At 30.2% G+C, this 12,994-nt stretch overlaps 1 long non-coding RNA gene across 1 annotated transcript; it reads right to left on the bottom strand.

The window, feature by feature from the left end:
• Window positions 1-5,978: 5,978 nt before the first annotated feature.
• Window positions 5,979-8,482, bottom strand: LOC133185911 (uncharacterized). Its single transcript, XR_009720972.1, has 3 exons — window positions 8,377-8,482; window positions 6,828-6,910; window positions 5,979-6,186 (listed from the first exon to the last, which is right to left on the bottom strand). It is a non-coding gene; the product is annotated as an uncharacterized LOC133185911 (long non-coding RNA).
• Window positions 8,483-12,994: the final 4,512 nt, after the last annotated feature.

Genomic DNA, 12,994 nt, shown 5'->3' with positions numbered 1-12,994 from the left:
ATCATCCTTTCTGCTCAGGAGAAGATTATCTCCTAAAGATGTACATGTATTAGTTACTTTCTCAACCTTACATTATCTTAAATCTGCAGTAGACTCAAAATATTTAAGTTTATATTGACAAAACTGATTGGCATTCTAGTTTTTACGAATTAACTCAAATGAGTGTTTCTTAGCTTAGTCATAAATAAGCGAGTTATTTTAAAAAATAACTTGTTTCCTTGACTGTATGGTTTTCCATCAAGGTGATTTAAGCAAGAGTTATTTCCCATGGCCACATATTGTAGGTCAACATTCCCAAATCCCTTCATTATTCAACCAAGTTCAATTTGTTATACTGGGCACTGAGGTGAAGATAACACTATTTTTCTTATGAATATTGTATACATTTGTTAAAGCTTCTTTTACTTAATAATTCCAATAATGTAAATATTTTTTACCATATACTTTTGACATGCGTTTTTAAAATTGGTTGCTCAAAGAGGAAAATTCGGTATTTTGACCTACAAGATGGCGGCCAAGGGGAATAACTCCGAGGAAAAATACGTCATAGGAAAACCATCTAATTTATTATTCGCACCATTTACAACCAAAACAGGTCCCAAAAATATATACCAATCCAGGCATCCATTTTTTTTTATCATCTATCTTACATGTAATAAAACATGCTATCAAAACTTGAAGGGGGAGGGAGTCTCTAAAAAACGTATGAATTCAAATTTTTAAAAAATCAGTATAAATTACATTTAAGGAGGAGAAGGACCTTGAGCTGAAAAAATACTTGTCATTCAATTTTTTTTCATATTTTGTATATTTCTAATAAGTATGTCCCACATATCTTAAAGCAGTTATATCATTAGGTTTCTTACCTTATTTTGGAGATATTGATTGACAAATACTATGCCCTACACTATCTAAGTGGAGTTTTAATTCTCCATGTTTCCGGGCTCATTACTCTGTCCATAATGGGATTTTTTAAGCATATATAAAAAATATAAAAGTGGACATGTATCTTTTAAAATATTTCAGAGTATAACTAGGATTTAAAATTCGAAAAAGCAAGTTTTGTTTATCCCACTGCATCTGGATAGGGAAAATTACGCACTTTTTAAGACAACTTAAACAATAAAAAACGTAATTTACAAAAAATTCTATCATTCAATATTTTTTAATTTACGTTGAAATGTAAATCCTTCAAATTATTGATTACCTGTAAAAATTTCGAATGATGAAGCTGACCTCATTATTTCACAGGACATCGTTAAAGAGGATATAAGCATGACAAAAACGTGTCATGTTACATTTCTAGAGTACGGGGAAAAAACCAACTATGACGTCACATGTAAGCTAAATAAGCGAAAAAAGATATACCTACATAAGATTTCCGTCATCAGCCATGCAAAAATAATTTTTGTGTTCCCTGTTTCTCGAAAATATTTCATCATATACTGATTATGACCTGTTTTTACATAATAATACTGCCCCTATGATCTTGCTGTACTAACAGATCGTGTATGATGTCACCGACTTGTTGGACGCGCAGTTTAGGGAAACAGAGAAGTGGATCAATCTTTTTCATAATTTGTTAATGTTTACAAGAATGTTAAAACCTTTTTATTATTTTTTTTTATATAAGATGGTAATTAAAGTTAAAAAATTTTCAAAAAAATTATACAAGAACTGATGCTTTACACATTTTGCACTTATATAAACGGAGACTATGACGTAGTTAAACAGAGTCATGTGACCATGTGTCCTTCATCCCCTTAAATTCCTAGCAAGTTTTTAAAAGGTTGTTATGCTTCTTGAAAGTAATGCTCAGTAATATGAGAACATAGTAGCTCATTGTTAGGTTTATCAAAAGCATATGATGAAAAGTTAAAGCAAGTTCTTTTACGCAAAAGAAATCAGTAGGCCTACAGCAATATTACATAGATTCCAGTATAGGCCATAGGCACTCCCCAGCTTAATTGTTAAAAAATATATATATCTACTATACTATAAACATAATATAGTATAGTAGATATATATTTGTTAACAATTAAGCTGGGGAGTGCCTATGGTATAGGCCTATTTGTTCATACATTTTCTCCAGCGTGTGTTCCATAGTTTTGTTTTTTTTTTTATCATCACATGTGTCAACAATCAGACGACAGACAGTCCATTAACAAAATTGAAATGTGCATGTATTGTGTACCATACACTATTATATTGTATCAATGAGTATATATATCAGTATATATATAGTTAGGATATAACTTAGATCATCTTATAGATGTGATGTTTTAATTATAAGTTAATTATAACCGAGTAATCAGCATATGTTGTTCGTAAAGAATTCTACCTTGAAAAATAACTTATAGCCATCGATTATTTTTTTTCTAAAAAGATTACCTCTCGTCCAGAGCAGAATTTTCCTTCCGATACCGAACGCATCCCTTATATTAACCTTCTTCATGAGACATGATTACGACATCTACAATAAACATTACGAAATCTACATAAGATTATCGACTAGATTTTCAGATACTTTGAGCCCGAATTAAAAATGAATGAAAATGTTTTAAAATTACTGGGAGAAGACAGTATCCTGGGAGAAGACAGTATCCTTATTCAATGAGTGATGGTATCAATCAGGGTTGGGGTCAATTACTTTGAAATGTAATTAATTACTTTCAAATACATTTAACAGTGCGACATTTAACTCCGGACACGACATTTGTCCGGACTTTCGCCAACCACTTTTCCAAAGATATGTGGAAACCATTTATGTCATCTGATGGGATTTTTTAAAACTTAAGTCATGAACCAAAATTTACACCTGATTATCTTCTAGGTAAAAAGATATTACACCTGAAACCAAGAAATCCCATGGGATAATGGTGGGATTTTTTCTCCTAACCAATATCCCACCATTATTCTGTGGGAGAAAAAGGTATTCTGTGGGATTTTTTCTCCCATAGAAGTTTGAAAATCCCATGAATGCTTTATAATGGGACAAAATCTCCCATATACTTGTATATAGAAGATAATCTCCCATCTCTTTATAAATGTGGGATTTATCCCATATTCATTACAAAATAGAAAAAAATTCTCCCATGGGATAAAGAAACAACAGTTTTAAACCAAATAAAGAAACTATTGAACAGTTTAACTACTATTAATTATTTATTTTCATTTAAGTTATGTGTTTCCTAAACCATTTTTTTTTAATTTCTTAAAATTAACCAATTTTGGTGTAATGTTTAATTTTTTCAATGATTAAAGATCAAAAATCAAAAGTGGTTTTATCTCTATAACTTTCAGTTTTTTTTGTTTTTTTTGTTTTTTTTTTTAAGTAAAAAGGCAATTTCCCTTGTATGTAGATTACCTTCTTTTATTCCTTGTATGTAAATTTTGAATGGGAAAAATAAAAAATGCAATTAAGGAAGAACAAATCTTTTTATGTTTATTTTCCTCCTAATCATTTAGGTTAATTTATTGCATAAGTGCCATTTGTCAAGCTTTACAACATGATCAGATCCATGCACGTTGTTAGATCTTTGCCTGTTTGCTGCACTAAACTGATAGGTTTCCAATTAAAAAATCACATGAAATTGGGTCGTATCAATCACTCTGAGATTCTTAAGAGAGTTTTAAAACTTATTTAGATGCACAAACTGTAATAATTTACCTAATTTTTACTTTTAATTTTCTTTGTATGATCCTGATCATGCCTTGTTTTGTTCCAATGACAGCTGGAAATTATTTTATACATAACGAACCCGATCTGACAAATGAACAGAAAATAATGTTGAAAAAAATTCAACCATCTTCATTATGCACATTTACTGGTAGTTTGCATTAAAAATATTTAACAACCTTTTCACTAATTTCAAAACTTTCTACCTACACCTACTAAACATATCAAGAATTTTTGACAGTTCATTGAACCCGTTCAAAAATAAACATGATGAAAGGGCATGGATCCAGAAATATTTGCGGTGGTACTCTACTCATTGTTTCATATCATCCAGTAGAAAACAAGTTTTCCTTAGTTCTGTTACTTCTTTAATAAAAGCACTCTGCTGATCTTTTACTTGTTATTTTTTGGTACATATAATAACCATGCACCATTGACATGTATTCAACTGATAATAGCCAAGTCACCTTAGGCCATTGCAAGTTTCTTCTTTGTTAAACGTCAGCATGCACCTTGTTTTGGACACCCCATAACACATAAAATAAGAGGTCCAGGCCACAGTTAGTTAATGCTCACTGTTAATACCCACGCGGATGCAAATATAGCAGAATGATATTGGGTACATGTATTAAACTTTTACCTCAGCAATCTACGTGTAATTTAAATAAGATGTTAGATCCGCACGCATACTCGCTAAACTGACTGTAGTGACTATGTGAGCGGATCTAACATCTAATTTTAACTAGATTGGTACTTAAGTGGCTTAAATTTATTCAACTTCTTTCAGGAAGATTTTCAATTTTCTTGTCATAAATGCATATTGTCAATTATTATGCTTCCTGTCAGTTTGTCTCTACGTAACCCATACCCTACTATTCTTGCATAGTGTTCTAAGGATTTAAATAGCATAAGCATACTATGCCGAAATAGTGCACGACTTCATTTTCTGAAGAAAAACTGACTGCGCCCACGCCTGGGAGCGAACTCACAACCCCGAGATTGTCATTCCGACGCGCTACCGATTACAACACAGACGCCGTTATAAATATCAATGTACTATAATATATATAAACTTAGTTTCAAATATTTTACACTTAAGTAGCTGCAGAACTGTAGCTCTCAGAAAAAATATATGTTGACAGACCAGAGAGCTACAGTGCCACCCATTGAAAAAACTGTATATTTATTGCGCATCTTCGAAATTCTTACCTCAATTGAAAAAAAAGCTACATTTCAAAAAAGTCCTTACTCCTCTATAACTTTCGTAGTTTACACTTGTACTAAGTGCGTTGGACCGAATTCTCGTGAAGACCAAAATGGCAGTATAAATAGGCAAAATTTTCAATGATTTCAATTTCAGGGCCAGGAGGGCTGTTAAAAACAATTATAAGGAATGTTTTATTGTGGAAACAGTGAAAGAATATGTTAGAAACACACGTTTAGTAATATTTTGAGATGACAGTTTTAAAAACACTGAGAAATAAATCGAGAAACAGCGCACAAAAAGTGCACAATAAATATACAGTTTTTTCTATGGGTGGCACTGTATCTCTCCCGTCTGTCAATATATATTTTTTCAGAGAGCTACAGTTCTGCAGCTAACACTTAAGATGAAAAATAAACAAAATAATTCTTCTAAAATAGTTTCTTGCAATTGACCCCATCACTCAACTACTATTCTCTAAAACTATCTGTACATTATACCTAAAGCCTCCGGCTTGTACACCATGTGTCAAACCCTGACTACTTTTTAAGAATAGTGCATGCAAAATACAACACTATTATATAAATATGCACACTTCATGAGTTCCCTAGTTCATTGAATAAAGGTACACATACCTTCATTTTACATTTAAGGACATACGCAAGATACCTTACCTACTGATAATTTTTCAAGATATTCTAAATTTAAACTTATAATACATGTACCATTTAACATATTTTTAAACAAAAAATCAGCATGCATTTCCAGGGATTTTGAAAAGATATTAAAGTTTGAAAAATTTTGCATTATTCAAAGAAAAATGTACAAAAATTACAAAACATAAATTCCAGATTTTTTTTATCAAAATTGTTTTAGAAGAGATTTACAAATCCATATATAGACAATAAAAATATTGCACACAGGTCCTTCATTTAGTGGAACTCTTCAACTCCAGGGAAGAACCCAATAAAGTGCAAACTACGTTGCGTATGACCTTAAATGCCCGTTTATATAAGAGAAAAATAAATTAAAGAACTTGTTCTAATTAAAATAATGAAAAAAAAATCCTTATTTAAGCCTTTAAGTTTAATTTTTAATTAAGAAATTGACAGATGAATAAGAAGAGTAATATACAATATAATACTTCTTAAATTAATTCTCTTGGTTCCATTCATTAGATATTCAATATTCGAGTCAACACTCTATACATGAATGAATTATCAAAAGTTTTGTCCTTAAAGTTTTCAATGGATCCACAGATCATGAGGTGATGTCTCCTTTTATGTGTATGTATCTGTGTACACTGAAAAAAAAGAAAGTCGCTGTGTGATGAAAAGGATAAACCAGAAGTCTCTGATGAGACTGTAGCTCTCCTGGTCTATATGTATAACAAAGAAAAAGTAACACTTGGATTTGAAACTTTGCAACAGACAGCAATAAATAGAATTATGTATCTAAGTGTAGTCTACTTGTGTGCCACATTATATTGAAATCATACCAAAATTGTAGGTGGAGTAGCGTTTTAAAGGAATTTTACAGAAATTTCTATTTTTAGTAACCATGGCAGCACCGTTCATTGAAATGTACCTTAGTGCAGTCTAAGTTATATTGAAATCAGAATAAAACTGTAGGAGGAGTAGTGTTTTGAAAAATTACAAACAGATAGACAGCTAGACAGACAGACAACTAGAAGCCATGGACAGACAGACAGATGGACAGCTAGACGGATGGACGAGGGACACCTTCCTATCCCATAAGCTCTTCTGGTCTCTGACCAGTAGAGCTAAAAAAAATATCAAATTTGATTTTTTTTCAATGTTAAAGAAATAAAACTGCAAAATTAAATTGTAAATGGTTGGTTGCGTACTAATTATTCAAAGTAGTTTTTGTTGTATGGTTTGAAAAATTTTATTATTCATTCTCTCTATTTTCACAAAGAATTACCTTTGCATTTCTTGTATCTACAAGGGGGACAAATCTTCAAGTGGTACATGTACACTATATGTCAGCTACTATACCTTCATTTTCTGTTAAAGAAAAAAAATAGAATAAATCATACAATACCAATTACATGTATAATAACAAAGCATGGATTAAATTTTTCACTAAAATTAGAAAATGAATTGAATATCGATCACTCAAATTTCTTGATCCAGCCAAAATGACTGACGCTAAAATTTACCCCTACTGAGGTCGAAGTATAAAAGTATAAATTATTTTTATCTATCAATATACCATAAATGAAACTTTGTGCATGTTCTGCATTCATTTACCGGTATCTGTATATAGTAGTTTTATGCCCTTGAGAATTTTTCATGATGTCATGCCATAATATTTCCATGTCTGTTTTTTTTTTTCTGTTATCCTGCAACATTCATGAGAATGCGGTCTTTATTTCTTTATTTCTTAAACATCCAATATCCTATCAATTCTAATAAAAAATCATATTATTAGTAATAAAGCTAGAACTTTTTTTTATTTCATTTCCAATTAATAGAAAAAATATTTTCACAAATAAATAAGTAAAATAAAAAAGTCCTAGCATTTTTGTCTTTCATAATTTACTTACACATAAGCATCTACATGATGTATATTTTTTCCCCTCAAAAGAACATGAACATAACTTAATAATGATATTCCTAAGTATGTATTCATGGTATAAAAAATGAGTTTAGCAGTATAAAGATTGATTTTTCACTCAAAGTTTTAAGACTGTTTTTCAGAGATTAAAAAAAAAACATTGATTATATCAATAATCATGTGGGTACATGTCCTATGTAAACTTCAGAGGATCAACCAATTTTCTAACAGAGAATTAGTAATTTGATATTTGGATACTTCCAAACAATATAAGTAGGAGTTTGGGGGTTATTAATTATGTCCATCATGACATGTACTATAAGCACTGACCCCCCATATCTCAAAATTTATCTTGACACCAAAAAAAAAAAATAATAGTACTTGCAACACATGCAATGTTTGTTAATCCCTAGTACACTACAGTAGTAGGATACTTTTAACCATGTCTGAGAGAAGATAATTAATTTTCTAATCAGTAATGCTGATGACTGTGATCAAGATACTTATAAATTGTAACTTGCAAATTACAGACAAATTTAGACATGACAGTATAATTTTTTAAGTACAATCATCAGCTGGTGTACACATTGAGAATATTCGAACGAACGAATACTAGCCTACAACGTTGTCATTGAGGAAATTCGAACGAAAGAATAATATTCCGATGTGTATAATTTTCTGACGATTATTTACTTTGTTAACTTGTATAATGTACTACTGAATAACCCCATCGACTGCTAGCTCTGCAAACACTTTACAGTGACAGAAATTCATAAGATTGTTTCATCAGTTAACGAGGAATCAGGATGATCTATAGATCTTTAGACTTCAAAAAAAAAAGAATCTATGAGCCATGTATTAACATGCTTTAAATGAAATAAATAACAAATTCAATAATTCTAGATCTACTTACAAAAATAGAGCAGGTCTTCGTCATAATTTTGTTTACAAACATCATGTGGAAATTCCAATATCCTCATAATCTTGTCGCCGTTTTTTTTTTTTTGGTTGGTATTGGGTAATTCTAGGAATATAATGCATCCGTCTGCACGGTAACTGCGGTACTACTCTTTTGCAGGGCAAAATTATAACGTTTGGCGAAGTTTTTGTTAACAGATAATTAAATGACGTATATTTAACAATTACTTTTACGTCATATATCACCAAACTAAATCATTTTGCCCTGCAAAAGAGCAGTACCGCAGTTACCGTGAAACGGTCTATTTTTAAGAAGTGAATCCATAGATAGAATATTACTGCTTCTTTTTATTTATTGGTTTATCTTTTTTTTAATTTAAACAATGCATAGTTCACGAGAAAACAAAGAAATGAAATAAATTATCAGGCCTATTTTTTCAGATTTTTTTTGTTGTTGTTGTAAATACTGCCATGGGTAATAATGGTAATTAAAATGCCCAATACCAAAAATATTAACATTTTATATAAATGGGACATCATCATGATCATTGAGAACATGATAAGAAGGAGGAGGGGTAGTGGACGGGTGGGTAGTCTCTCTGTATCTCTAAAATAAAAATTAATGTTTCCCTTGAAAAGTCAAGAAAATTTTATTTGCATGGTCAGTGGGATATTCAGTACAAGTTTAAAAGTCCAGTCAGTACATAGCCTCAATAAAGCCCCTTCTTCTTCTTTTAATTCACGACATTTTGATATATTGGTAACTTTCTATGATGTTCAAAATTGTATCATTCACCAACCATCCTTCATGTGATAATCAATAGTAACCTATAAATTTTTGTCACTTCAAATCCCATTTTTGTGAAACATAGAATGAAAAATCAAAAGCTATACGAGCATTCATTTTACTTTCATAAACATGATTCAAGTTTATATTTTCGAATTTTTTGACAAACGTTTGTTTGTATCATCTGTCCTTAAGGGGGGGGGGGGGATGCAATTTTATATTAATTGTTTGCTATCAATTATGAACGATGTAAAATTGTTTGGATTTAATTTTTAAATTGAAAATGAAAAAAAAAATATGACTTAATCCAAAGGTTTAGTAAAAGCATGGAGTTTGTTTTTCATGAATTTCTATTGTAGATTCATTTGTTAAATCGACTTGCTGTGTGTTAATATCCCTTGTGTATGTTTTGTTAGTTCCAAGCAAATTGTGACAGTTTTGCTACCTGGGGAAAACAAAAGACTCTTAAATGCCTCTAGGTATATACATACATGTATCATACCCTATGGAGATCTGGGGTGAAGATATTGGTTTCTTGGAAGTTAGCAAGGGGAGGGGGGGGGGGGTAGGTTTAACAGCAGACTTAAGTTGCTTTATTAGTATTCAAACATTTACTGCAAGATTAAGAAAAACAGGTAATACGACAGAAGTTGATTATTTTTCTGTGAAATCAAACTCAGATGACAAATATCAAAAAAAAAAAAAAAAAAAAAAAAAAAAAAAATCGGATTGAGCTTAACTTGGGATCGACACCCCCGTCCAAAAATATAGTCCCGTCCAAAGCTAAAGCGTTTAGAAGTCAGCAGAGTCAATATCTCGAAGTGGGTCTTGTGACGCATTTTTGAATATGTCCTATTATTGTTTTTTATCGATAAAATAAAAATAAATCATTTATAAAATTATAGCTTTAACTCTAGCTTAAAGTTATCTATGTCCGATCTAGGACACTATAGCATAATACGATACTCTTTACAGAGTTATGTCCCTTTCTAGAATGTAAGTTATAGATTTTAAATACTTATGGTCTTTACGTTTACGTGATTTATTTTTTTCATCTAAACAATAATAGCCAATGTAACTTTTATTTTAAGAAACTTTGGACGAAAAGGAATTTTTTTTAAAGTTTAGTAGAAAAAAATGACAATTTATAGATCCTTGATTTAAATTATAGTAAATAATCAAAGCGGTCCCCTTAGGACTGTTGGTATATAAAGAAGATAATATGTCATTCTACTATATAACTTCAATCACCTTGTTTTAATGTTATCCTGTAGATCACATTCGCATTTAAAAATATCTTTCGTGGAAGACCAAACTGATTAAATTGTAAATAGTAAAAATGAATAAAAATATATAATTTGATATTTGAAAGTTAATGATGTACCAAATGTAAATTCCGTGTGAAAAGTAATACACATATACTTAACTTTCCTATCAATAATCTTGTATTCAAAGTGTACAAACAGTACATTTCAGATACTAGATGCAGGACTTGTGAAATAAAACAAAGGGCTAATTGCAGCCATATGTCTGCCGATAAGGCCACTTGTTTAATTTCAAGTCTATTTCAGGTTTTTTTTTATATACATGTATTGAAATCTTACGAGATTGTACAAACTTAGCACTGCACATCAACACCAAATGCAGAGTAAGAGTGGAAAGCTAACGATTCACACATTTTATCGTTATTCAGTAAAACAAAAAATAAAATTAAAACAATTTTAAAAAATCAAGCAGAAGAAATGTTGCCCCCATATGCAGACGTCTCTTTTACGCTACAAATATTATGCAACAAAATTATAAAAGTTGTATGCTTCTATAAATTCTTCATCAGTTGAGCCCTCCTCCTTACATGTACCCCACCCCATCTCAAAAGAGTACTGAAATTGCTTCCAAGGCTTGATTGTATTTCAGTATCTTTGATTTGCTGAAGAATTTTCAAGAGATCTAGAGTAATTTATTGATTCTGGAAAATCTTATAAAAATGTTGTAAAAGAGTGATCAGATTGAAATCATTGAATGGATTCCAATTTCACACCTTTGAAAATATATTGTAAAATTTAGCCTGAAGGGAATATTCTCACACCTTTTTTTTTTCCCAGAACTTCAATGTAAACAGTGATATACACATATATTCAACAATTCATTTCCACACCGACTGATGATGACTCGAGCCATTTCCTGTTTATTATCAATTTGTGTATATACTTTGTTTTGGAGTACCTACTCTAAAAATTATTTTAAAACATTTTCCAAGAAAAAACAACAACATTTTAAAGTGTTGATTAATGGACATACAAAAATATGTATAGTTATAGTTTTTTTTACTGCAAAACAATGAAGATGACAATGGCTAATAATTAGTAAATATAGTTAACCTTGTTAATTAAGTTTAGGTAACAACATGTTGGACTAATTATGTTGTTAGTGCTATTATCACATGAAAACAGTTATTGGTATCTGTTTCAAAAAAAAATAAATAAATAAATTCAAAATACATGTATTTGAATGTACACATGAGGCTTCATGGTTTGCTCATTCAAAGATCTGTTGCAACTCATTTTCATAATTAAAAAACCATCATTTATTCAACATTTTATTTTTTTCTTATTTAACAGATTAAAAATATATATTCATAAAATATACTTTTCTAACATTTCAATTTAATTTTACCAATTTATATATATGCATACATATAATATGACCTTTCCTATTACAATGCATTCAGTACTGTCTTTTATGGTGCAGATTACAATCACTTACAGAATTTAGACTCAATTTACCAGAAATTGTATTTTTCATTTCATAACTAATTGTTTGGGAAATTTAATGATAATAATAAGTGTATAAATTAAATGAAGAATATCTAACTGTGCCATATTTCATCGTAAGTTTTTGTATGAAGAAAAACTATATAGGTATACATCTCAGCTCTTTGATTCATTCCTTGAAAAAATTATCAATATAATTACAATCCTTTAAATTTAAAAATGACCCAAAATTTAAAGTTATACTGATATAGAAAAGAGTAGAAATTCTGATACAGAAAAAATTAAGACTTCAATTTTCATAGGGAACAATTGCCATGTTAATTAAACTCACCTAATCATACTGGTGTGTTCTCTTAAATGGCTATATATAACTTTTTTTATTTCTCAATGAAAGAATCTGGGGGGATAAGCCGAGCCATATGCCTACATAACGATCGATAAAAAATCAATAAATTCATTTTACAAAAATTTCACTTTTTGTTGAATTAATGTAATGCTTATTACCATTTGCATATAAATTTGACAAAATCTGAATACTGTAACAGCGAAAATGATTCTGATTAACACAACAAAATGGCATCACGCTCAATTTTCACAGAAACTGACATAAATTGGATGATATAACTACATTTTTTAAATAGAGTGGGTCATCGTACCATTTTTTTGAGAACGATTAATGAAAGGCAATGGAAAGATGTTGCTTTTTACACTTGCAAAAATTTGGTATGAAGACCCACTCTACATAAAAAATTAAGTTAACTTACTTAAATTTTCACCGTGGTCTTAAAAAATTCTAAGTCCAAAAACCCTTGCTAAATATAGAGAACTGTATGCTATTTAAATGGAAATGTTAGTGTGACTCCGTGGTCTAGTGGCTAGCGATGAGCTCTTTAAAGGGACGTTTATTGAGGAAAGTGTTCGAGTCATGCTCTGTTTTTTTTTTTTTTTGTTTTTTTTTTTGTTTTTGTTTTTGTTTTTGTTTTTGTTTTGTTTTTGTTTTTTTTTTTGTTTTACTTTATAAAAAATGTCTATAGGAATAACATATTTTTCACTGG

This window comes from Saccostrea echinata, unplaced genomic scaffold (genome assembly GCF_033153115.1).
Source record: "Saccostrea echinata isolate AGI-Se365-2 ecotype Australia unplaced genomic scaffold, CSIRO_AGI_Sech_v1 ptg000012l, whole genome shotgun sequence".
NCBI lineage: Eukaryota > Metazoa > Mollusca > Bivalvia > Ostreida > Ostreidae > Saccostrea > Saccostrea echinata.
The sequence above is the reverse complement of the archived record's forward strand: the minus strand, read 5'-3'. Positions and strand labels throughout refer to the sequence as shown.